This window comes from Gymnoscopelus microlampas (assembly GCF_963454915.1).
Source record: "Gymnoscopelus microlampas genome assembly, chromosome: 10".
Taxonomy (NCBI): domain Eukaryota; kingdom Metazoa; phylum Chordata; class Actinopteri; order Myctophiformes; family Myctophidae; genus Gymnoscopelus; species Gymnoscopelus microlampas.
Window position 1 is genome coordinate 27,006,729 of NC_139947.1, and position 26,289 is coordinate 27,033,017.

Consider the following 26,289-nt stretch of genomic DNA (forward strand, 5'->3'; position numbering starts at 1 on the left):
CTAACTTAGATCCATCTAAAAAGATGTCACAGACAGAAATATCAATTAAACACATACACATTTACACCACACACACTTCCAGTACTTGTAACGCACACCCCTCATGCACACTGAAGTACATCCTTGCATGCCCCCCCCCCCCCCCACACACACACACACACACACACACACACACACACACACACACACACACACACACACAGTTAGACATCTGATTCAGAGCCCACATACATCATGCACAACCAACACACACAAAGGCAGGGTATGCAAGTACATAGACACACATACAGTATGTGAAGTCTAGATATAAATACTATGAAGACAGAGAAACCGTCTCTGTTACCCGGCCCCTTTCACCGGCCACACCATGTAGAAGCAAGACAGTAGATTGACTCCTGTACTCTGTACAAATAAATTGACTTGAGGAACAACTGGTCTGGACCCTTCAACTTCACGCTTCACAGTACTTGTACAATATACCATTGGTTCTCAAAGTGGGGTCCGGGGACCCCCAGGAGTACTTGAGGGGGTTCCAGGGGGTCCCCAGCTAAATGATGGACAGGAACCAAATGGACCCTTATGGGTCTGTAACTCTGAGAGTGTACAAATGGAACCAAATGGACCCTAACGGGTCCATTTGGTTCCATTTGTACACCATTTGTACACTCTCAGAGTTAAATTAACATTGATTTTATAATATAAATTCGAGTCCCAGAGGTATAAATGCCATTAAATGGGGGTCTGTAGCCTAATGCATGTCAAACTAGGGGTCCTTGACGTTAAAATGGTTGAGAATCACTGCTAGAAAGCCGTATAAATCTTTTCTTATTGGGGTCCCTGGCTTATCTTTTCAAATGGGGGTCCGCGGGCTAATAAGTGTCAATTTGGGGGTCCTTGACATGAAAAAGTTTGAGAACCACTGGCGTAGAGAACAGGCTGTGATTTTCTTTTTTTGGGAGGAATATTTTAGCTAATAAGCTCATCCGGACCAGATGCAGACCATCTTCTTTACGCAGAGGAGACCACCGGAGGAGCAGGCTATGGAAAATCCACAAGACCTGATTTTCAACAGATCTACGATGGAACAGCATCAACCCTGTGATGACACTAGAACTCACACTCACAGCATCAACCCTGTGATGACACTAGAACTCACACTCACAACATCAACCCTGTGATGACACTAGAACAGTGGTTTTCAACCTTTTTCATGCCAAGGACCCCTAAATTGATATACTGTACATTTGGCCGCGGACCCCCATTTGAAAATGCCAGTGCCAGGGACCCCCAGAAAAAAAGATATCAGTTAATATTTGCTTTAAAAAATATAAATATTCAAAGATATGCACAATTTTTCAAGGTTTTTCAAAAATAGCAGATCTACAAGCTCATAGCGCGGCACTTGGTGCCGCGCTATGAGCTTGTATATCTGCTATTTTTGAATAGCCAAAGCTAAGTGGTTAAAAATGATTGTGAAGCTATGTTAACTAATTTTGCTGGGGACCCCCTGGTACTCCCTCAAGGACCACTGGTGGTCCCCGGACCACTGGTTGAAAACCACTGCACTAGAACTCAACCTCACAACATCAACCCTGTGATGACACTAGAACTCAACTGAGGTGTTTTTACTTTTCTGGAGTATTTCCAGTTTTCAGTACTTTCACTTCTACTCCACTACATCTCAGAAGCAAATATTGTACTTTTACTCCACTACAATTCTTTGAAAACTTCAGTTACTAATTACTTTTTAGACTTTGATTATTATTGCAAAACACATTAACCAACACAATGTGTCGTGATGCAACGCATTGTGAGCTGGTAGATCTGTTATTTTAATTCGTGACTTTTACTTGCAACAGAGTATTTCTACATTGCAGTACTGATACTTTTACTTAAGTAAAACATGTGAGTACTTTTTTCCACCACTGCACACTAACATACATGGATGTACTCACGAATGATGCAGGAGCGCAGAGTACCAACGAACTGGGCCAGTTGTATGGAGACCCTGGATGACTGGAAGCGACGATGGAGGGCTTGTCTGAGGACCACCTAGAGAGACCATAGCTCACTGTGTTAAAACCATTAAGACCAGGAACACATCTGTGTCATTTTTAGATGTCTTTGGCTATTAAAAAAATAGCAGATATACAAGCTCATAGCACGGCACAGAGTGCCATGCTATGAGCTTGTAGATCTGCTATTTATTTTTTTTAAATCATGAAAATATTTTTTACTCAAATCTTTGCTTCCGGGATTCTACAAATGTCTTCAAAATCCTATGTTTTTTTTTTTTTTTTTAAGAAGACATAATTAAATCAGTGGTTCTCAAACTTTTTCATGTCAAGGACCCCCAAAATTATATGTATTTATCCGCCGACCCCCCCCCCCCCCCATCTCAAAATGTTTGTGTGTGTATATATATATATATATATATATATATATATATATATGTATGTATATGAGGTAGCTTTGCTGATTTAGCTGGGCTGCTCCAGAGGCCTGGACCAGGGTGGTGTCTAGCTGCCCTGGGTAGCTGGGTTAGCCTGGTAAACCCTCCCTCCGGAAATCTCATTTCCATAGCTGGGTAGCTGGGCATCCACTTCTGCAATGGAACCAGGCCTGGCTTGTGGTAGTTGGCCTGGTGTTAGCTGACCTGCAGCACGCTCCCCTTTCAATCAACAATTTCACTTTTGGTTGCAATTTTAAAGAAGAGTAACTAAATAAAGAACCTAAAATCCACTGGTAACCTATTGGTTAGAGAAATACTAAGGATTTCTTTGATTTTTTTAGACAGATAGACAGACAGTTTTCACAGCACAGCAGCACTGTCAGCCATCTTGCTTTGCAATGCCTTTTGTGTTTTTAAACTTGAGAAGGGAAGGAGCCTCTAAGTATCTGTCTAAGAACATGACATAATGCAGAAAATACATGGCCTACATGAAATAATGCAGCACAGACATTAACTCCATTGTTATGGTATTTATTAGAAAAGGCACAGAAATAATAATAATCCTAAAATACAAATGTATCACTTTAATTAAAATGGCAGACAGTGAGAAAAGTATTCCACATAAAAGTATCAATGCTGTAATAATATGTGTGAAGTCAGACTGGTAATCAATAGCCTACTTAAAGTAACAAAAGTAAACATACCCATTGAGCAGAATGTCAAGTACATTTATATTCAAAAATAGGAGATCTATGGTCCATGTGTACACTCAAGAGTTGCAGACCTGTAAGGGTCCATTTGGTTCCATCTGTACACAGACTTTCAGACATGTAAAGGTCCATTTTGGTTCCATGTGTTACCGCTGTAGTTTGTCCTGGTGTATGTGTTTCTAGTTAACATGCCACAGACTCAGAGCCATATCAAAGCTACTGGACAAACACCGGCTTCGAATGCTATCAATGCATTGAATGGGAGATTATCACGTTTTATCAGACCATTGAATGGGCGAAGTAGGCGAGCTACCGTCTACCCCGCGATTTGTCAGACCATTCATTGGGCGTAATCAGGAGCTACTGACCTACCGACGGAGGCGGAGCAGTCCCCACAACAATATTTACGATTCTGTCCATATCGGTACATCGCACCGCTCCGGACGGCAACTCAGTCGCCTTAGCTCCTTCGGTGGCCCGTCGCGGGGCTCCACCTCGCCTGAGACTGCGCGCCTCCGTCATGGTCCGAAACCGAAACAACCAAAACCAAAACCGAAACTAAAGTATTTAAGTCATCTCCGTCGGTAGGTCAGTAGCTCCTGATTACGCCCACTGAATGGTCTGATAAATCGCGGGGTAGACGGTAGGTCGCCTACTTCGCCCATTCAATGGTCTGATAGAACGTGATAATCTCCCATTCTATGCATTGATAGCATCCGAATCAGGTGGGACAAAAGTAAACATACCCATTGAGCAGAATGTCAAGTAAAAAATGCATAAGAATATTAAAAAAATAGGAGATCTATGGTCCATTTGTACTCTTGCAGACCTGTAAGGGTCCATTTAGTTCCATCTGTTCACAGACTTTCAGACATGTAAAGATCCACTGTTCATTTAATTCAATTTTGGGTTCTGTGTGCTGGTGTCTGTCGCCCGCCTCTTCTACTCCTCTTCTTCCAAAGCCAATGGAGTTCCTTCATGTGGAGCGCGTCACGTGAGCCACCCAACGAACGCCAACTGAGAGGGAGAGAAAGGAAATAAATTAGACAACGGTGGTGTTGGTACTTTAATAAGGACCCCCAATTTAACATGCATTAGGTCTACAGACCCTGTTAATGGCATGTCTACCTCTGAGACCCCAATTTATATAGTGAAATGTATGTTAATTTAACTCAGTGTGTAGAAACCCTTGATACATTGATCAGTTCCCCTCTTCTAATGCCTCACTACATTTCCACACCAACACCAGACACAATGTAACTTGTAATTTTCACATAATGTTCAACTATCATGACAGAGATTACAAGAGGGTTCAGGGATTTATGGTAAAATAAATGTGACGTGCTATGAGCTTGTAGATTGGCTATTTTTGGATAACTGTGTAGGTTCTTGAATGTGGTCACTGCCCTCACCAGGTCAAACAGCGCTGCGTCTGGAACATACAGACACAGGGAGAGTGTGTAAGTAATCAAACCGTTTTTTTTTTTAGTCAGGCTCTACTTTATACTGTTATGCTGTACATTACTTCTAGACTCATGTTAAACCTACCATGGTTTTATAAGCTTGGTCATCACAGATGCTTCTCGATCTCTTCATCCCCACTGCTGTGACGCAGGAAATGACAAGCAGAAACATCTGAGAAAGAAAGAAAATTAAAAAGAAAAAGAGAAGGGTTAGACACAATCAAAGCCGTATCATGCTCCATCGCACAACTGCTTGTAGATTGGTACAAAACAGATGGATTAGACTAGTTAATACCTGGTAGAGAGAATTTGGACACGCAAAGTGTTCTCATACTCCACTGCACAGGGAGGGTTGGACAGTTGCAATTATAAGCATAGCAGCAACCCAGAACGCCACCTGAGAGAGAGAAGGGAGATAAATTAGACAGTCAATAAAAGTAATATTCTAAGCATGACTGTGATGTTGTCATTTTAATGTCAGACACCCAGTTATGCATTTAGGCCCTCATTTAGTGGCAATTCTATCTGAGACGTTTTGCATCGAGTTGCATCAAGTCTGTGTGTCATGCAGATAAGGCGTGAACGGCCCAGTTTTAGCATTACTGTAGCTATAGAAAAGTGTTGACGATCCAAGCGCCATTGTCCCATGGTGAATTTATTTTCTTTGTTAGGGGAAAAACTAGTCAGGAAAAAACTACAAACAGTAACATACTAATATCAACAATGCAGGGTCTTAACATTTTCTGGGGCCTGCATTTAGCTGCTAACCAGTGTTTAATAAAGTCATGTTTGTTGTTTTATTTTATGTAAAGGCTCAGCAACATCAGAACTCCACGATGAAAATATATAATCGTTGCCTTCATACCTGAGGAGAACTCCTGTTGTCAAAAATGGTACAGCTGGGTTCCATGATGCTAGTCCTGGAGGTTATGCTGTATAGAGAGAAAGAAAAGAGAGGGAAAAAATACATTTAAGATTTCGGCTGTGGCATAAGATTGTAGATTGGCTATTTTCAGCCTTATTCTAGCCTTCAGCTAACATGAGCTCGGCGATCTATATAAATAAAATAAGTACAAGTATCCATAACACAGATTTGCCTACCAATCCATCGATCAACAGTTAGTAACATAACTCTGTGACGTGATTAAAAGTAATGTGGGTAGCAACCAAGAAAAGTCTAGTCGGTTAGCTACAGTAGGCTAGCCAGCTAGCACGCTAACATGTAAACAATGAAACAGTCAAACATTTCTAAAACGAGATATTTAGACTACACACAGCAGGTGTAGTAGGCTAATACACTAACCTTTAAATTACATTTCCCCGGAGGAAAAGGATCGATATATCAGCGGTGATTTTTCCCTCCGTCGAGAAGGTTGCTGCTTGGGACGTAGAAGCAACCGGATGTCCTATCGTTGCTCACAGAGCTGTAGCCAGCCGGCCGTCACCCGTGCTGGGGCGACAGTGTTTCCATGACCTGGCTGCTTATTTCTCTCGCAAAATATGGCAACACTCTGGTCAGATCCGTTGCGTATATAGTATATAGTATGTATTATGAGTCCCTGCGGTACATAATAATAATAATAATAATAATAATAATAATAGATCCCTGTTGTATGAGGTACCAAAGACAAAATGAGCTTTGAAAAGCTCATCAAAAGAGGCAAGAGAATCTGGTGATCAGGGGTTGACACTAAGGTCTCAGAGGTACTTGCCCGTCGGGCAAGTACAGGTCATTTTCTACTTGCCCACAGGTCTTGCCCACTTGCCCGAAAAATTAAATCGTCCTTTATAAAATGATAGGTTAAATTTGAATTACTGTTCAATTTAACACTTATATTTTACTTTCTACTTAAGAATTATGGGGCTGCACGATAAAAAAGTCATACCTCAATATTTATGCCAAATATCTAAATAGCTATGAATATGACTATGGGTTAAAGGTAGGGTAAGTGACATTTTTTGGTTAAAACAAAAAGGTTTTTGTTATGGGTTAAAGCTCTATATTCTGATAGTACTCATTGCTATAGAGTGTTTGTTCAGTAACAGGGCTCTCTCTGTCTCTCCAGCTCTTTGATATACAGAAAATACATTTCCAGGTAGGTGACACCATTTCAGCCAATCAGGAGAGTACCCATCTATCAAGCTTCATTTTTATAGTGTTCCAGTTCCAATTTTACATGCTCATTTCTTTGTGTCATCACTTCCAATTTCACTTGTTTAATCTCTATCCTGAGTTCTATGTCCTGATATCCTGACCTGAAAAGGCATTTTCTGTTTAATAAAGAGCTGGAGAGACATGGAGAATTATGTTACTGAACAAACACTCTATAGCAATGAGTACTATCAGAATATAGAGCTATTTAACACTTATTTTAACAAAAGAAAATCACTTACCCTACCTTTAACACTTATTTTATATTTTTAGTGAAAACAGCACGTTATAGGCCAAAAGTGCTCTTATTTTACATTCCACAGACCAGAAGACACTTACTTTTCCATAACTTGACAAAGCGCTCTTATTTTGAAGTTCATCGACCTGAAGTCAAGGGTTTACGTTCGTCCAATCTCGGAACCCAGAGTACAACTGAAAAGGAAAAACAGCGACCTCTGCTGTTCGTTCCTCCTCAGTTACACTCTGGGACAATGCCAACGAAGCACACGTGCGCAAGGAAACCGGGGTTTAAGTCTGCCTTCACCGCTCCACTTCCGGGTGGTGAGACTACATTTTCATTCCCACTAACAATATTTCTACACGGAACACTAACACCACTTCTCCCAGAGAACATGGATCATTTTGGTTATAAGCCCACTTGTTTCTATGATGAAAGAGTAAGTTCAAATGTGAATATCTTTCCGTGGTTTTGTCTGCTCCGCGGACGCTATTGTTAAATTAGTTTCGGTTAGTTTCCAGCAGGGAAGATCGACGGACACGTGAATCCCGCCCACTACATTTGATTGGGTAAAGCGCAGCCTGCTTCCTGATCTGAAGGCACGCCCACTCCCACACAGTGTGTACACGTTCTGACAAACCTTCAGGACAGATTCCAACGCAGTGCAGGATCTGTTCTTGAGAGATTTAGTCCTTGGGCCAGACGAGATATCGCTACCACAAAGTTGGCAAAACCTTACCTATACTAAATTGTTTTTTGGGCCAATATAAGTAAATAAAAATATGATAGACTTTCCATAGGAGCAGCTTTTTATATTTTTTGACATGTTGTTATTTTTCTCTATAGGCGGATTTTCATTCATAGCCAACAACATATTAAAAGTTATATAACACACTTTTTGGACATCACACTGCTCCTTTTTTTTATAAATTAAACAAACCTGTGTCCAATTAAAGTAGTTGATGAAGTGGGTGTGGCCTATTTGGTGGTGGAGCAGTTTTTTCAGGAATCAAAGCTGAAGTAGTAGAGGCCCTAGGAGGGGTCCACGCGCGACTGCTTATTTTTTTTTTCTAGTTTTGATTTTTGGCATCCATAGGACCTCTAATATTGGGATTTTGATGATCCCAAGAAAAAAAGTGGTCCCAAGTGTGTTTTTTTCAATGTTTTATTAACCCTATGAGACCTGCGGGATGGCTGGCTGGAACGCCGGCGAGACTGTCTTTCGGAGACTGTGGAACACTCAAATTTAGACGTAGCCCAAAGATAGAGATACCATTTGATTCCAGACAACCTCAGGTTTCCAATGGGACCAACCTTGTCATGCTACCTTGTCGGGAAGGGGGCTAAATACCTAATGATTCAAAGTTAAGACAACATTTTGGCGAGGGAAAAACGACCATCACCATTTTCCAAATGGTCCCTTGAGCTGTCACCTCAATATATGTGAATGAAAATGGGTTACATGGATACCTACAAGCCTCTCCTGTACAGACATGCCAAATGTATGCCTATCATGCAGTTCTGGGCAAGAACCATGCAGTGTTTTGCATGCAGTACAAATATGTAATTTCTGCCTATTGTAAAAAGGAGACCACTTCTAGGAGAGGAGACTGCATCTATAGCTGTATGAGACCACTGTACTGTATCTAGACACCACTGTACTGTATCTAGACCACCACACTGTATCTATTGCTATATGAGACCACTTTAATGTATCTAGAGACCACTGTATTGTATATATACCACCGCACCGTATCTATTGCTATATGAGACCACTTTACTGTATCTAGAGACCACTGTATTGTATATATACCACTGTACTGCATCTATTGCTACATGAGACCACTGTACTGCATATATGAGACCACTGTATTGCATCTAGACCACTGTGCTGCATCTATATCCCACTGTACTGAATCTATAAACCACTGTGCTGCATCCAATCCCACTGTACTGAATCTATAAACTACTGTACTGCATGTATAGACCATTGTACTGCATTTATAGACCACATACATTGACCACTGTACTGTATCTATAGACCACTATACTGCATCTCAACTCAACACAGCTTTAAACATGTATATATAAAGCACATTTAACATGACTATGTCGCCACAAAGGCTCGGTAGATGCAGTACAGTGATCTACAGATGCACTAGAGTGATCTACAGATGCAGTAGAGTGGTCTAAAGATGCACTACAGTGGTCTACAGATGCAGTAGAGTGGTCTACAGATGCAGTAGAGGGGTCTACAGATGCACTAGAGTGGTCTACAGATGCACTAGAGTGGTCTACAGATGCAGTAGAGAGGTCTACAGATGCACTACAGTGGTCTACAGATGCAGTAGAGTGGTCTACAGATGCAGTAGAGGGGTCTACAGATGCAGTAGAGTGGTCTACAGATGCACTACAGTGGTCTACAGATGCACTACAGTGGTCTACAGATGCACTAGAGTGGTCTACAGATGCAGTAGAGAGGTCTACAGATGCACTACAGTGGTCTACAGATGCAGTAGAGTGGTCTACAGATGCAGTAGAGGGGTCTACAGATGCAGTAGAGTGGTCTACAGATGCAGTAGAGGGGTCTACAGATGCAGTAGAGTGGTCTACAGATGCAGTAGAGGGGTCTACAGATGCACTACAGTGGTCTACAGATGCAGTAGAGTGGTCTACAGATGCAGTAGAGGGGTCTACAGATGCACTAGAGTGGTCTACAGATGCAGTAGAGGGGTCTACAGATGCACTACAGTGGTCTACAGATGCAGTAGAGTGGTCTACAGATGCAGTAGAGGGGTCTACAGATGCAGTAGAGTGGTCTACAGATGCACTACAGTGGTCTACAGATGCAGTAGAGTGGTCTACAGATGCAGTAGAGGGGTCTACAGATGCACTAGAGTGGTCTACAGATGCAGTAGAGGGGTCTACAGATGCACTACAGTGGTCTACAGATGCAGTAGAGTGGTCTACAGATGCAGTAGAGGGGTCTACAGATGCAGTAGAGTGGTCTACAGATGCACTACAGTGGTCTACAGATGCAGTAGAGTGGTCTACAGATGCAGTAGATGGGTCTACAGATGCAGTAGAGTGGTCTACAGATGCAGTAGAGGGGTCTACAGATGCAGTAGAGTGGTCTACAGATGCACTACAGTGGTCTACAGATGCAGTATAGGGGTCTACAGATGCAGTATAGGGGTCTACAGATGCAGTAGAGGGGTCTACAGATGCAGTATAGGGGTCTACAGATGCAGTAGAGGGGTCTACAGATGCAGTATAGTGGTCTACAGATGCAGTAGAGTGGTCTACAGATGCACTAGAGTGGTCTACAGATGCACTAGAGTGGTCTACAGATGCAGTAGAGGGGTCTACAGATGCAGTATCAGTGTCCAGAGATGTCTACAGATCAAGACAGTAGTCTACAGACATACTAGAGGGGTCTACAGACACACTAGAGGGGTCTACAGATCACGACAGGGGTCTACAGATGCACTACATGGTCTACACAGATGCACTACAGTGGTCTATCGATACAGTACAGCAGTCTATAGATACAGTAGCTAGTCTATAGATGCAGTACAGTGGTCTTTAGATGCAGTACAATGGTCTATATATGCAGTACAGTGGTTTATAGATTCAGTACAGTGGGATATAGATGCAGCACAGTGGTCTAGATGCAATACAGTGGTCTCATATAGCTATAGATGCAGTACAGTGGTATATATACACACAATACAGTGGTCTCTAGATACAGTAAAGTGGTCTCAGATAGCAATAGATACAGTGTGGTGGTCTGCACTAGAGTGATCTACAGATGCAGTAGAGGGGTCTACAGATGCACTACAGTGGTCTACAGATGCAGTAGAGTGGTCTACAGATGCAGTAGAGGGGTCTACAGATGCACTACAGTGGTCTACAGATGCAGTAGAGTGGTCTACAGATGCAGTAGAGGGGTCTACAGATGCAGTAGAGTGGTCTACAGATGCACTAGAGTGGTCTACAGATGCACTAGAGTGGTCTACAGATGCAGTAGAGTGGTCTACAGATGCACTACAGTGGTCTACAGATGCACTACAGTGGTCTACAGACCACTTCCAATATATTCAGTACAGTACAGTGGTTTCTAGATACAGTACAGTGGTCTCATACAGCTATAGATGCAGTCTCCTCTCCTAGAAGTGGTCTCCTTTTTACAATAGGCAGAAATTACATATTTGTACTGAATGCAAAACACTGCATGGTTCTTGCCCAGAACTGCATGACCATCTTGGATGGCATCTTGAAAATTATGCCTTTCTGCTAAGTATATTTTCCTGGATATTTGGGATGTTCTCAAGCATGCCTAAAGGTACCAGAATCTATTGAAAACCCTTTTCTATCAATGTTTAGGGAGGTTTAGTGGTACTCTTTCTTATATGCCTATTGACCGGTCTATTTCTCATAAAAAATGCTTGTTTAAGATAAGGCTGAAAATTACCACCCCAGAATGAAATACTATGGGTAAATTATACATTTCCTGAATCCTTAGGGTCATGTCAGTATTCCAGTTGTTGTGTTTTGTGTCTCTGATGTTTCTTGATGCCACAGAACTAAAAGAAAATATATGGTTTAGGCGGAAATTGTGAGAAAAAAAAGGTTATTAAAGGTTTGAAGAGCTCCAGTGACCACTGTACTTATCATACATAGTCACCAAAGGGCTCGAATGAAAGCTCAAAGTGTCCCCTTAAAAATGATACCAAACATAAAATATAAAACATTGTAATATGCCCTGAACGTGAGCCAATACCAAGATATGCACATGTGTCTAAAATGCCATTTTTCAATGGGGGGTGGTAACTTTAGCAGCTGATAACCCCAATTTAGCTGGGCCTCAGGAAGGTCTATCATACAAAAATAATATCTAGGGATGTATAGGAATAAAAAAATCCCAACTAGAATTTGCCATCCCAGGTGGTAGCGATATGTGAGATTTTGGGGTTTGGCCCAAGGACTAATTAACGTTCGTCTGACTTGACAAGTGTTAAGCTTTGACGGAGGTACTGGGCTTGATTGATTGATGTACTTTATTTAGTAAGACATGAGAACAACAGTACATGGAAGTACAAATTCACAATACAAGGTCTACTAAACTGGAAGACTCATAAAAGCACTGAGCTTGTTTCAAATGAGTTCCCCATGCACACAAATCATGATGACATATAAGAGACTGACAGATATACACAACTACTATAGAATGTCATACAATCAGTTTACAGGTTACTGGTATGAAGAGTGAGAAATATGTACAAAAGGAGAAGGAGAGGGGGGGGGGGGTAGGGGGGTAGGTTAGGTTAGGACTTAGACAGGGGCCATTTTCCAATTGCAGCCTCCTGAAGGTGTATCTTTAGGGCTGTTTTGAAAGAGAGTAGGGTTTTACACTCCTTTACTCCTTTTGGTAGGGCGTTCCACATTTTTGATGAATAGCATGAGAACGAGTTACTTCCCTTTGTTGAGCCAAAAAAGGGTTGGACAAGGTTTGTGGAGCTTCCTCTGGTATTGTGATCATGGACATCATTAACATTTTGGAAGTATTTTGACAAATACAGGGGGATCCCAATGTTATGGTATATCTTGAAGACCAGGCCCATAGCAAGTTGCTGTACTCTGTCCGCAACCCTAAGCCATCCAGTCCTATCAAAATGATCAGGGGTTAGATGGGTTTTGTAATTGAGGCCAAGAAGTAGCCTTACAAGTTTGTTTTGGGATGTTTGGAGCCTTGTTTTTAAGGCCTTGGAGGTGTTGTGATACCATGAAGTACATGCATAATCGTAATGACCTTGTATGAGGGCCACTGCAAGAGTCTTCAGAGTCTTCTTACTGACTTTACGATCAATACTCCGCAAATAGCGTGTTTTTTTGTGGACCGTTTTGATCGTTTTTTCAGCATTTTTGTCACCAGAGAGGTCAGCCTCCAAGATAGAGCCCAGGTAGGTAATTTCGTTTTTTCTTTTGATGATATCATCACCCGCTTTGATCGTGAAGCTCTCTGCCTTTCTGAGGTTAGGAGTGGACCCAAAGAGGATGCATTCCGTTTTGCCCAGGTGTAATGAGAGCTTGTTGTCGGAGAGCCAGATGCAGATCTTGTTGAGTTCAGAGCTGAGAGTTTTCTCAACCTGCAGCCTGTCCCTGTCCGAGACTAGCAGGGCCGAGTCATCTGCGAACAGGAACAGGTTGCAGTCGCAGGCTGACGACATGTCATTCACATATATCAGGAACAGTAAGGGCCCTAGTATACTTCCTTGGGGAACACCACAAGTCACTGGGAGGGGGGGGGGACTGGGTGCCGTTTACTTCCACCACTTGCTCCCTCCCTTTTTTGGGCTTGCCGTTTTGAACTGATACTGACATAAGGAAGGCTTTACAAGCTGCTTCTTGTATTTTTACACGTCAGTTAGAAACAAGTAGGGAACTGCAGCACATGTGACAAAAGTCAGCGGGTGTTTTTGTTTTATATCGCGGGTGGGATGCAAGCAGCCATGCTCGTCATCAACTCCACTTTCTCACAAACGTATCTCTTCCCACTAGATTCCAAACGTTATTTTGCAACCCGGTGATTTATAACTACGTAGTTGCGTGCCCGTGTCTTCAGTATTATGTGAGCTTGTAGATTAGCTGTTTTCGCCGTGTCGCAGGTTCAGTGTGTGTGTGGGAGAGAGGGAGACGGAGCGCTCTGGCCACGCTCAAGTGTCTAAAGACGGCTATCTCGTGTTGTGTTTTATACCAAACAAAAAACGGTTGCATCCCCACTCAAAATGCGCACCTGCCCGTCGGGCAACCAGATAGCAAACTTTACCTGCCAATGAAGTACTTGTGAATCACACTCTTCTGGATACTCATAGCAAGCAGATAGGGCTGAAGGCTCTCTGTGATGCTGTCCAGATGCCCCTGGACACTGGTCCCAGTCTGTGAAAAGAGAATGTTATTAGTCTTGCTATTAAAATTAGTCACCGTTTGCAAACAGTTTAGAGCCGGATCGCAATGGGATGTTTTGGTCACGATTAGGCAGCCTCCAGAATCACTTTTATTGCCACAATATGCAAGATGAACCATAAGGACATTTTCTGCTGTATAATTTATATTCTGCAAAATGTAAAGGACCCCCCAAAATGATATGAATTTGGCCGCGGACCCCCATCTCAAAATATTTTGTTCCATGGACCCCCAGAAGCAAAGATTTGAGTTATTGTTCGCTTTAAAATAATATATATATTCAAAAAATAGCAGATCTACAAGATCATAGCGCGGCACTCGGTGCCGCACTATGAGCTTGTATATCTGCTATTTTTGAATAGTCAAAGTGTAAAATAATGCTTTTTAGCTCAAATGAAAAAGTGACACAGATGCTTCCTCAGGTCTTAGTGGGTTAATACAAGGCAGCCACATACATACATACATACAGCCACATATACAATGGCCTCACGACACTGGGTTTCTGTGGTTAGCTGGTTTTCCTCACAGACGGAAGCTCTGTCGCCAGCATTTGGACCACCTGTAACAACCACATATACTGCTGCAATACTTGCCAGTGATATGCATTTACTATAAGGATCCATCTTCACAGTTGCTAGACAGTGGACTGGGGGAAACATGACATGTTGCACTGGTTCTTCCTGTGTGTGTGTGTGTGTGTGTGTGTGTGTGTGTGTGTGTGTGTGTGTGTGTGTGTGTGTGTGTGTGTGTGTGTGTGTGTGTGTGTGTGTGTGTGTGTGTGTGTGTAGGGATGGAGCTCGTTAATTTTTATTGATAATGAGCACCTTATCGAACCTGCTTATCGAACCGAGCTTTTATCGAGCCCACTATCGATCTTTTTCTATTATTAAGAAAAAAGACGTGAGGCGAAAAATTCTGAACAGAACCGGTATCTTTTTTTATTGGCCAGTTGTGACAGTGAGTTTGTGGCTGACCACTATCTAAAATTAAATGAAGATGACAAAAGTAAAAAATATTTTTGCCTATCATTAAAACAACCATTCATATAATGTGCAATAAGTGTTAAATGGCTTTATATTATGAATAGTACTGTAATAATTACTATAAAATCTCCATGTCTCTTCAACTTTTTATAAACAAAAAATGCATAGTTATTTTTTCTATTCTTTTTTCTTTGTTTTAACCAAAATATATCACGTGCACTACATTTTACTAGGGCATTCAAATACAGTACTTTTCAAACAGACAGAAGGCAAGTGACCTTTTTACTTTTGGAAAATAATATTGAAGAAACGGTTAATGTGTGTACTGTCACTTTAAAAGCGCAATGTATACTTCATCGTACGACGGTGTCACGCACCAAACATGGCCGATCTCCAAGCTCACACTGCGTCTGTTCGCACCACGTTGTGAGCTTGTAGATCTGCCATTTTCGGCAACGATAGACTGAGGGACGGACAGCGCTGTTTGGCACAACTTGCAGCTATCAATACTTTTAGACCAACATGTTTGTGCCAGCGTGGGTGATTAGATTTATTTCTTGATCGCCTCTTGTTTTGATAGTTTAGACATGACGTCATGGGCCGCTACACTCGATAACAGGCTCGACAAGCCTGAAGCTTATCGAAAACCGGGTCTCGATAAATTCATGCCCGGGTATATAATGGACCCGGTTTTCGAGCTCCATCCCTATGTGTGTGTGTGTGTGTGTGTGTGTGTGTGTGTGTGTGTGTGTGTGTGTGTGTGTGTGTGTGTGTGTGTGTGTGTGTGTGTGTGTGTGTGTGTGTGTGTGTGTGTGTGAACATGTGACTTCCCCCTTAAATTCTAACTACAATCAAAATCACACACCCGTCAGTGGCTGAACATTTCTGCTCTTTTCTTGTCCCTCTGATGCTTCTTTTTGAAGTGATTTCACTCGCCATGCCAGAAACCCACTCCCATCTACTGGATCGTAATACTGTTCCTAAAACACAAGAAGAAAAGAGGGGGGGAAAAGTGTCATTTGGTTTTAATGAGCATGTGTAAATGTGCGTTAGACTGGTGTTTTATGTACTTACATAGCCCAAATTTCCCTGGGGATCGGCCAGGTATGGGAATAAGGCAGTGATGCCTTTTGCATAGTCCTCTTTTACACGCCTTGAAGGACTCGTCCTACAGTACACACGCACACACACACACACACACACACACACACACACACACACACACACACACGTATGAGATCCAAACAAAAGTATTGCTGTGCTGCTGCCTTCTGCAAAAAGGAGGATTTTGGCCTGCACCAAGTACAACCAAAATTGTGTATTGGGGGCATCATTTTTAGATGACAACATACCCATGTTCACTTGCAACCAATATCTTCACCATGTCGCGTCTTCTGGTATCCGTTAGGCTTTTTGTCCGAGCATACTCGGTAAGGATCCTCTCTCCGCCAGGTCTGTCCTTCAGAATGTTTTCAACCATTTAAGTGGAAGTAAAAAAATGGGAGGGGAAACTCAGGGATAGACAGTAATATTTTAAAGCACTGGTCAGGGTTCCCACACATTTTTACCTGGTCATTTTCAAAACTTTTTCACCCTATTTCCAGGCCTACAGTATATCAATCGTATGGTGGCAATAATGAGGCTCTTACTCCATCAATGCCCCAAGACAGACCTCGAGCAAAGGCGTCACATGACAGAACAGATCTACAAGCTAACAACGTTTGTTCTTAGCTTGTAGATGTATTATTTTTGTTACGTGATGTTCTGTATAATAGGCAGCTCTCACGCCGCACTGCATTTTACCATGTTACATATTTCATGAAATGTTAGACATATTTTTCATGAACAAAATCAATAGCCAAAAACTATGTATATCCAAACATCTTCCAAAACATTTGATGAATCCCAAACATTTGCCAGGCCTGGCAGACAGTTTTTCTCATTTCAAAATATATCCAGGAAATTCATGACCGTGGGAATCCTGTTATTAACTGTAAAAGTACATAAAGAAATACATTCCCGGTTGTCAGGGGCAAACACTCTAAGAGAAGTTGTCAAACAACATTTACCTGTATGTGGAATGGTCATTGTGAAAAATATATCAGTGAAAGATTATATCAAAAAGTAGCTTTTTGTTTAATTGAAAAAATATTTTACAGGGTAGATTGGGGTTCCCAGAGATGAAGAATTGACCCCAGAGATGAATTGCATCAAATGGGGGTCTGTGTGCAGTGGTTCTCAAACTTTTTCATGTCAAGGACCCCCAAATTGACACTTATTAGCCCGTGGACCCCCATTTGAAAAGATAAGCCAGGGACCCCCATAAGAGAAGATTTTTACGGCTCTCTAGCAGTGATTCTCAACCATTTTAATTTCAAGGACCCCCAGTTTGACATGCATTAGGGCTACGGACCCCCATTTAATAGCGTTTCTATCTCTGGGACCCCAATTTATATTGTAAAATCAATGTTAATTTAACTCTGAGAGTGTACAAATGGAACCAAATGGACCCGTTAGGGTCCATTTGGTTCCATTTGTACACTCTCAGAGTTACAGACCCATAAGGGTCCATTTGGTTCCTATCCATCATTTAGCTGGGGACCCCCTGGAACCCCCTCAAGTACCCCTGGGGGCACTTTGAGAACCAACGGCCTAGTGCACATAAAAATTAGGGGGGGGGGGGTCCTTGAAATTCAAAGGTTTGAGAATCACTGACCCGTACAGACAGTAGAATGGGTGTATGTGTACCTGTGGTCCAAACATGACAGCGGCGGGTGCTCCCATCACGTCCGTTCCGGGCATGCGGCGACGGATCTTCTTGCAGAACTGTCTGATGTCGGAGCAGGAGGTGTCCAGGTCCTTCAGCAGGATGCAGAGGCTGGAGCTCTCCTGACCGGCGGTCAGGAAGGCCCGCAGGCGAGCCGACTCCACTGCCACACAGTCCAGGCCACTCTGGATGAACTGAGACACACCCATGGATTAAAGCAAAATACAATCTCACGACTGAAAAAGGTTTGTATGACCAAGTCGTAATGTGTGATTTGTGAAACAGTCGCAGGCGCATTGAGAGCATAGGTGCGCAACATGATGCCATAGAAGACATGCTGGCTTCTATGGAATACAAATGACTGAAATCAGTCGTGGCGAGAACTTGAATCCATGCACACCAGGCACTTATTCTCTCTCTCCATTCCCCTGTATCTCAGGGCGCCCACCCTCTAGAGCCTGGTTCTGCCCAAGGTTTCTTCCCAATAACCACATGAACCCTATTCTGGGGCAAACATTTGATGACAATGTATTTCAGTGTAGAGCGAAAACAGGAGTGGATCTAGAATAGAGTTCTTGGGAATCCAGTCAACTAAGTATAGGGTTTAAGTGGTTAAAAGGAGAGTTTTTTCCTTGCCACTGTTGCCAAATGTTCTCTCAGGGGGGGAACGTTGGGTCTCTGCTCTATATGTAAATTACAAAATAAACCTCCTTAGTCTTATTTTGTTAGATCTGTTTGTCTTTACAGTTGCAGTGTACGTAGCTTGCTTTCGGCTTTAACGGGCAAGGGTGTGACCGCATTAAAGGTGCAGCAGACAGCAGCAAACGGTAACCGCCTTCCATTCCGACATCTCGCCACTCCGACTAGTGGCTTCCGCGTGAGGTTAGGGTTAGGTATAGGGTTCGTTAACGTCGGAAAGGCGACATGTAACCCAGCAAACACCAACAAAAAACAAATAAAGACAAAATAAAATCACAAGGCGTTGAAATACCTTGATGTGGTCAGCCAGCTGCACGGTGCAGTCCTCTGTGTGCTCCGCCAGGTGGATGCTGTACAGATGCTGGAGGACACAACAGTAGTGAGTTACTTACAGACAAGTAACAAGCATGAATATGTTGAACGCGTATTAATGCAGACCGGGCACATGCACAGTTTTTCCATGGAGAGACACACACACACACACACACACACACACACACACACACACACACACACACACACACACACACACACACACACACACACACACACACACACACACACACACACACACACACACACACACACACACAAATGTGTGCATGTTTTAAATGCTAGATGGCAGCCTAGAGGTCCTGTATTGTTGTTACCTGGTAGTATTTGATGGCCTTGGTGAGTGGCTCCACTTGAATGGTCTCATCCAGCTGGTCTTTGTGCAGCAGGTCGATGAAGTAGTCCAGAGAGCGCTTGTGGACGCTCATTTCAGAGTACAGCATGCCCATCCTCTTAAACACCTCCACACTGCAGCCACTCATAGCCCTGGATGAGAGGAGGACATGACAACGGAAGGACAGATAATGTTAGAAGTGGCGAGAGTGGAGAGACCGATAACGTTAAGGTTTTTGTGATACACAGGACGCTCAAAAGTAATGCATTAAGTGTGTTTTCAAACCAGTAGTGCGTTTGCTTTGTTCAGATTCAGGGACCAATATGATACAATGTTGCACTTTCCCTTGCAGCAAAAATAGCAGATTGTTGTGAGCTTGTAGAATTGCTAGTTTCACTATTCGTCATACGGTATGACGGTAAGTATGTAGGGCTTAAGTAGTTAACAGAGGACAAAACTTATAAACGAAATACGAGCGAGAAAGGTTGTCTCTCATTGGACTGAATTTTTATTGAAGATATTCAATACATTGGGAATAAAGGTGTTCAGTTCTGGATAGCAACATGGAGCATTACCAGAATCTTTTAATTTATTTGGAATCTTGTTATAACGTTTTAGCATGGTGGGTATTCTCCAATGACAACATTCCCAATTTAGTCTCTCATGTGCGATAGTCACTCACGGTTCATATTTGTGCAGAGTGGCCTGCAGCAGGCCCAGGGAGTAGACCAGTCCTGAGGCGAAGCTGAGCTGCTCTCCACGGGATCCCCTCATCGCGGTTCCCTGCAGGGGGTCAACTCCGCCTGCAGGGGAAATGACACACGGACATGTTGGGAACAGGTGGTAAGCAGAGCCTGAGCGATACATCGGTTGGCTGCCGATGTGTCCCAAATAATGTTTTACCACTTTCAACAGAGTGTCCCTATTTGGGCATGTCATTTTAAGTGAACATTAACAAACGTTTTCAAAACAATAACAAAAATAGTCGATCTACAAGCTCACGACACATTGTGAGCTTGTAGATAGGCTATTTCTGAAAATGTATGAACAGGGCTTATGTTGTTAAATACATTAAAATACTTTTTTTTTACAAAAGATCGGTCAAACATTAGTGGTCTAGGACTCTCCAAAATCAGGATCGAACCCATGTGGCATTGGTCAGACTATTTTTTTCGTTTTTTTGCAGATCACACACACCTTGCAGATGAGCCTTGGAATGAGCAGCAGCACCAGGATACAGTCGTGGTCTCCTCCATGGCGGAGGAAGGACTCAGGCATGAAGGCGGTGAGGAGGGACACCTGGCTGTTAGCCTGGCCCACCTCCATCTTCCTCATTTCCATCTCGATGGCCTGGAAGACACACAGTCACGGTTGGGTATAGAAGTTAGGAACCATATCCAAACTGCCAGGTACCCATGAAAATGAAGGAATCGGAATTGATAAATATCGTAATAATTTTAGGATCCAGAAATGATTATCCTAATTTTATGATATGAGCGGTTACTATTCATAACTCTTCTTAAACTTTTATTAATGTAAAACTTTTAAACTAAATGTCCATTGATGCCATTAACAAGAATTATGATCACGTAAGCCTAGTGCTCAGTTAAACTGGATACAACCTTTTCCAATCCATTTCTTTCCAGTATGGCTTGGCTTGAGTTTTGTGGTAGTGGTACCAAAGTGTCACTTTAGACATTTTATTGTCATTGGATTGATTAAAATCCCCATCAACTCCCAATCAGATTCCTATCATTCTGACATTCGTCTCAGCCGTACCTTGGCATAAGCTTTGGTCTCTGCAAACTTTATCTTGAAATCAAACATCTCTGCAGGAGGATGCAGCAGGACCTGCTCAGCTCTCTGTTGGTCTCCTGGTGCACAGGGAAAAGCACACACAGACAGCAGTGAGCAATGTGCATTTACTGACGACCTACTGATAATCATAGCAGCTCACTTCTCATTCCTGTGTGTGTGTGTGTGTGTGTGTGTGTGTGTGTGTGTGTGTGTGTGTGTGTGTGTGTGTGTGTGTGTGTGTGTGTGTGTGTGTGTGTGTGTTTATGAATATACTTGAGGGCCGCGTGTCCCCATAAGTATAGTAGAAATTGACCTTGTGAAGGCCATTTTCCTGGACACCACAAGAGAATTTGTGAACAAAGACTTTTAGAGCCAAGGTTAAAATTAGGAAAAGATTCAGGTTAGGGTCAGAATTAGGATTTAGAGTTAGGTTCAGGGTTACAAACGGCAAAAAAACTCATGGGGGAAAAAATGCATTTAAAACGAAAATCCATCCTAAAATGTTGCGGTAAGTAAGTATAGTAGTACAACGTGTATGTGTGTAGTGATCTATGCACCTGCAGGCTGGCAGTGAGCTCTCTGTACTTGTTGATGGTCTGCTGGTAATCGGCCATGGTCTCCTGGGCAGCATCAACTCTCTTGTGGGCCTCGCGGACCTTTCACCCCCGCTCATGTCCAGCTGCTCTCTCAGCTCCATCTCAGTCTCCCTGCCGTTCTCCTGGAGCTCGTCGTTCATGTCATTAATGGCCTCCTGTTGGGAGGACAGAAGAGGGGACCGACCGTCATGTGTGGTAGTATATACATTGTAAGGCGTAGAACAAAGCCAAATGCAGTGGTGGAAGGAGTACTCAAATCTTTTTACTTAAGTACAATTATCAATACTACAATGTAGGAAAACTGTTACAAGCTAAAGTCTGGTATTCAAAATTTACTTGGGTAAAACTACATAAGTAGTGGCATCAAAATATACTTAAGGATAGTAAGGGGCGTGAAGGATAGTTCAAAATGTATACCAGTACAAATCTTTTGAAAATAGCAGATCTACAAGCTCACAACGTGTCACTTCGTGCCACGCTGCAAGCTTGTACAACAATTTGGGGGTCCTTGACATGAAAAGGTTTGAGAACCACTGAGAAGGCGTTTGTAAAATGGGCCTCAGGTCTTAATGGGCTATGAAACACTGATTGCATGCAAGTCGGGGTGAAGAACACAGGTGCACTGACCAGGTCAGTGACCGTCTCTCTCAGCTCCCGGACTTTCTCCTCCAGGTCCAGGTTCCTCTCCGTCAGGGTCTCCACCATCTCCTCTGACCCCAGCGCAGCATCCACCTGTGACCCACACACACACACACACACACACACACAATCATTACAAGAGGCACATGGTTTGAAAGTCAGGTACAATTATCCATATCCATTTAAATGTCACTTCACCCAATCCCATTCACTAATATCTGCAAATTTGACAGAATGACATTCATATCTGCAAAGGAAACCTGTTTAACCCAAATGGATTGCCTCTTACAATTTTTAATCACTTTGTATTGTGTTTCTTTTGCTGTGCTTTTGTTCTTTTAAACATTCTATTTTTTTGACAATATCAGCATCAGCAAATACAATATTTAACCACTTTCATTCAACGTCCCGTCCCAATTTTGGGCATGTAAGTGAGAATTTTAGGGCTTAAGTGGTTAAATAAAATTAAGTTCATGTGTATTGCATACTTAGCTGTTTGATTGTTCATTGTATAATTAAAGTGTGTAAAATGTATTGTTAACACATTGCCTGCCAGAGTTTTTTCAGATTTTTAGCTGTTGCCTGCCAGGGTTTTGCCATGTTTTTGGTACCTGTTCGCGTAGCCACAGATTTTTTTCCTCCAGTATGATTGATCCCCAGATGGTTTCTAATCACAGATGAGATTCAGGTGTGGTTTCACAAATGTCAACGAGGTCATTTTGACCTCGTTGACATGTTTGGTTGATGTTTCAATATAGCTCAAAAGCAGTAGTTTTAAACCAAAAAACAAAGTGAATTGTTTGTCCGTTTGAATTTTAACATTGAAGTGAATGGAGCAGCAAATCTTCGAACATTTTTAGCTCCTAATCTGTTCATAATTCGACAAGGGTTGAAATTATAAAAAAATGCAAAAAAAAAAAAAAAAATTTTTTTTTGAAAAAAAAATTTTTTTTTTCCCTTTTTTCCAAAGACGTATATATACGTCATTGGCAGGCAACAGCTGATTTCTAAATGACGTATATATACGTCTTAGGCAGGCAATGTGTTAAAGTAGTTTAGATATGGTGAAATAGTAAACTAGAACATGTTACCCCTTAAAAACGGGAAAGGATCTGTGTCATTTTAGATTTTATCTGCCATTTTTTAACATTTTTGAAAGATCTTGGAAAAACTACTGGTTTAGAAGGCATTTGCAGAATCGGCCTCAGGTCTTAACGATAAAGAGCATTAGCAGTCATCTTTTTAAAGAAAAAGATGAAATCATCTTCATTTTAAGCATGTGGTTCATATCCTATACAGGGGAAGACAGTACCCCCTCTTCAAAATGATAGGGATTCGCTCTAACTGTCCGTACCTGTTCTTTCAGCTCATCGATAGTTGCCTCGGCTAGTGTAATGTCCTCTTGGAGTTTCTCCTTCTGGCTCCTCACAGTGTCCAGCTCCACGTTCTTCTTCTCCGTCTGCTTCTGCAGCTTCACGTGCTCCTGCTTCTCTGACGAGGACAGGTCACGCGTCCTGTGACCATAACAGGGGGGTTAACAACTTACAATTAGAGATGTAACCGATACCATTTTTTAGCGGCGCTAGCCGCTCTATACCTTTAGGTATAGAGCGGATATTAGCCCTCTATACCTGGCTTTTGCGTCAACGTTCTGATTGGTCAGGCTCGCCAAGGTTCTGATTGGTCAGGTCCGTCAACGTTCTGATTGGTCAGGCTCGCCAAGGTTCTGATTGGTCAGGTCCGTCAACGTTCTGATTGGTCAGGTCCGTCAACGTTCTGATTGGTCACTATTCATGACATCACTATGTTACTATTCATGACATCACTATGATGTCATGAATAAATTCATGAATAAATGTATTCATGAAGAAAAAAGTCATGAATAAATTTACAGAGATTTAATATTGTTTCTCTAGTAGAAACACATATCTATGACAAAATATATCAAAGGCGCCGCTACCTTCACACAGGTGTGATTTTTCCCTTACCGATCCCCATAACTTGCGCATCTCATTTAAACAAATCTAGGACAGTGGTTCTCAAAGTGGGGTTCAGGGACCATCTGGGTTCCTTGAGGGGGTTCCAAGAGTATATAATTTGTACACTCTCAGGTAAATAGTACAAGTAAGAGTATAAAACAGTCGTGCAACATCAATTGAAGAAATCAAAATATGAATGAAATATCATGTAATTTATGTGGTATCGGAATGGCATCCTCGCCAATACAGATACCAGCATTTTAGGCAGTATCGGCAGCTTTTCCGATACAAGTATCGGTACAACTCTGCTTACAATTTGACAGGGAGGCAATGCCATAACCAGACTATGTCTTGTTATTGTAAAAGTACAATGTGCGTGTGTCCGAGGCAGCAGAGGACACCTACATATCATTTAAGTCAAGTGGTTTATTTTTAAACCACTTGCTTTTGTGGATAATGGTTATTATGACTATCATGCTGTTGTCAAGTCATTCCTGATTGGAAACCATTTGGGTCAACTGCTGTTGTTTTTAAACAGATGTACATATTTTGACTGACCTGACCAAGGCCTCCTTCAGCCTGCCGTTCTGCTCCTCCAACTGTTTGACATGGTAGCTAGAGGCCGCGCCGTCTGTACCTGGAGGGACAGCGTGATGAGAGGAACCCGGTAGAGGTGGGAGAGAAAGAGACACACAGGGAGATAGGGTTGATAGAGAGAGTGGCGTAGAGAGAGGAGTCAGAGAGAGAGAAAGAATGAGAGAGACAGCAAGGAACCATTGGACAGAGAGACAGGGGTGGATGGGTGAGAAAGAGAGACAGATACAAAACATTAAGACACACGTGTACATAGATTTTTGAGCAGTGATTATCAACCTTTATCATTTTGAGGACCCCCAGTTTGTTTTGCATGAGGTCGCGGACCCCCATTTCATACGATTCTCATCTCTGGGAGCCCAATCTACATGGCAAGGCATCAGTCTGAGTGTGTAAATGGAACCAAATGGACCACTACGGGTCCATTTGGTTCCCGCTATAGACTCTGAGTTAAAGACCCATTAAGGGTCGATTTGGTTCCTAGCAATCAATCAAGCTGGGGACCCCCTGGAACCCCCCCAAGGACCCCTTCAAGTTCCTCAGTCTGGCCCTACAGGCCACTACATTTGGTGGCCAAGTATATTTAAGGAAATTGGAATGGAATTGCTTGCAGAGGGGCTCACTGAATCTAGCAATAATGTTGACATAAGTGTGATTAGCAAGAGAGGAATGTGTGTGGCAAGTGTAATGTAAAAAGCTCACATTAGATACGGAAGGATCCACACACCAACAAAGTTCTTCCTCAGACACTTTCTCTCTTTTACTTACATTGGGCGTATAGAAACAAAGATCATTTCAAAGTACAAAATATACCTGTGTGACATTTTAGGTTAGCCAGGACTGTATGGATGAGGCTATAAGGCTCCATGTTGATAAGCAACAGAACTCACCTTCAGGATTTGGGTCTTGGGGTGAACAAATCTCCAACACACCAAGGTCTGGTTTCTTTATAAAAAACTGAAACGCCTCCTCGTCAACTTCAGTGTTCAAGTCATCATAGACTTTTAAGTCTGAGGTACTAGGAATTTCAAATTTCTTGGCAACTGAAGACAAAACAAGATTGCACAAGCTTATTGATAAATCTGTTGTGCAATTGATTTAATTTGCATTAATGTGTCATAAAAATGGATTAAAATAGCCACAGAAAAAACATCCACATTGTGCCTTCCTTGTACTGTACACCCAGCATGTTGTTGCATATGACAGTGGTTCTCAATTTTTCATGTCAAGGACCCCCCAAATTGACAATTAGCCCACAGACCCCCATTTGAAAAGATATGCCAGGGACCCCCATAATAAGAAGACTTTTACGGCTCTAGCAGTGATTCTCAACCATTTTAATATCAAGGACACCCATTTAATGGCATGTCTATCTCTGGGACCCCAATTTATATTGTAAAATCAATGTTAAGACAGTGTAAAAATGGAACCAAATGGACCCCAATCATTTGTACACCATCGATGGCATAGGGCATGCTGTGGAACAATGTTTCACTCACCACACTCCAGAAATGATGTAAAAGACAGTGGTCCCTCAAAGCAGATGTATTTCTGCCGGTCAAGATGTTTCACACGTACAGCATGCAT

General features: G+C 42.3%; 1 pseudogene across 1 annotated transcript; it reads right to left on the reverse strand.

The window, feature by feature from the left end:
• LOC311054167 (dynactin subunit 1-like) lies at positions 1-26,289 on the reverse strand (annotated as a pseudogene). Its single transcript has 17 exons — positions 26,202-26,289; positions 25,593-25,745; positions 24,667-24,745; positions 23,484-23,643; positions 22,118-22,222; positions 21,452-21,645; positions 20,877-20,971; positions 20,295-20,447; positions 19,780-19,951; positions 19,081-19,249; positions 18,723-18,791; positions 17,713-17,925; positions 13,845-13,954; positions 5,491-5,557; positions 4,711-4,797; positions 1,942-2,052; positions 1-15 (listed from the first exon to the last, which is right to left on the reverse strand). The product of its transcript is annotated as a dynactin subunit 1-like (transcript).